The sequence below is a fragment of the Mastomys coucha genome, unplaced genomic scaffold, assembly GCF_008632895.1.
Source record: "Mastomys coucha isolate ucsf_1 unplaced genomic scaffold, UCSF_Mcou_1 pScaffold16, whole genome shotgun sequence".
NCBI lineage: Eukaryota > Metazoa > Chordata > Mammalia > Rodentia > Muridae > Mastomys > Mastomys coucha.
The window spans coordinates 60,338,287-60,339,766 of NW_022196898.1; the positions used below are offsets into that span (position 1 = coordinate 60,338,287).

Here is a 1,480-nt window from a genome sequence, read left to right on the forward strand (position 1 = left end):
AACAAATTCAGATAAATTGAAATCATGTAACTATTCTCATCATAATGCAATAAAAGTTTAAAAAAAAAAAGAAAGAAAGTCTTGCCCACATGAGTATTCATAAATAATTCCCTCGCCCATGACAGGGCGTGCTTCCTCATGCTCATATCCTCGGGACCTGCACAACTGTAACTCTTGCAACATGAGGACCTGCTTTCATGAGTACTGCAGCAGGTGAGGGACAGGATCAGCTCTCTTCCTCTCATGCTTCCAGTGCCAGCTCTCCTACAATGCCTAGCTGAGGGGTGGAGTCACTTCTGCATTGTCCTCAGACCTCAACATGTCCCAGGTTAGCAGCCTTGACCAAGGATGTTCTACTGGCCTTTGGTGGTAAGAAACCTTGCTGCTGCAGAGGCATGGACCCAGTCATCACCCTCAGTATCAGCATGGGCCAGGACCCTATCATGTTCCCCTAGTGGCATCCCTGGCTACTCTCATCAACCTGATCCTCACTACCCTCAAGTCTCCAGTTCTGCCTGCGTCTCTTCATTGTGCCCACATCCTTTAGTTTCCATTTCCCTTCCAATTATCCACCACATACTTGCTCATCCTAGTGGTGACTGGGGTCTCTTGAATGTTTGCAGTTTTTTCAGGAGTAGTCAGATGTTCATAGGTCAGAACATTGAGCATAGACATAGCCTCTTTGCCACCTACAGATGTATACATGACATAACACATCTGTAATGCATCTAGGGTCAGGATTCTGACATTTATTAAAGGTAAGATATAAAAGCTAACAATTTGAAACATTGATTCTGAATATCAATAGAAAAGACACATTCTTAAGAAGCTAAGGCCAAAATAAATAAATAAATAAATAAATAAATTGCCACTGTATAAAACTTGTTAAATTAATTCTCTTTTTTAGCAATTTCACATAATTTAGATAAATTTGCATATTTTATCTATCTGCTCAAACTATAAAAACATTTACATTAACTCATGTTTTTCTTCTGTTAATGTATTTTAAAGATTCATGTTTTATTTTATATTTATTTATTTATTGCTTATTCACTTAATATCCTATTTACTGCACTCATCCTGTTCATCCCCTCTCACAATCCTTTCTCCATCCCTCTCCCCCTCCCCCTTCTCCTTTCTGGATGGTAGCTCTCTCCTTGGTATCCACACACCTTGGCACTTCAAGTCTCTGCTAGGCAAGGTGCTTTCTCTCCCCCTGAGACCCAGACAAGGCAGCCCAGACAGAAGAACATATCCCATTCTAGGCAATAGCTTTTGGGATAGCTGCTACTCTAGTTGTTCAGGATCTACATGAAAACCTACCTGTATATCTACTACGTATGTGTGGGGAAGCCTAGGTCCAGCCCAACTTTCGTCTTCAGTTGAGGGACAATTAGGTTGTTTCCTGTTTATGGCTATTACAAATAATGCACAGGTTTCTGAGATGATGGAGCATCTTTTGGATAGATGCCCATGACTG

General features: G+C 40.9%; 1 pseudogene; it reads right to left on the minus strand.

Moving 5' to 3' along the window:
- Positions 1–621: 621 nt before the first annotated feature.
- On the minus strand, positions 622–739 carry LOC116094602 (annotated as a pseudogene).
- Between the last annotated feature and the right edge of the window lie 741 nt (positions 740–1,480).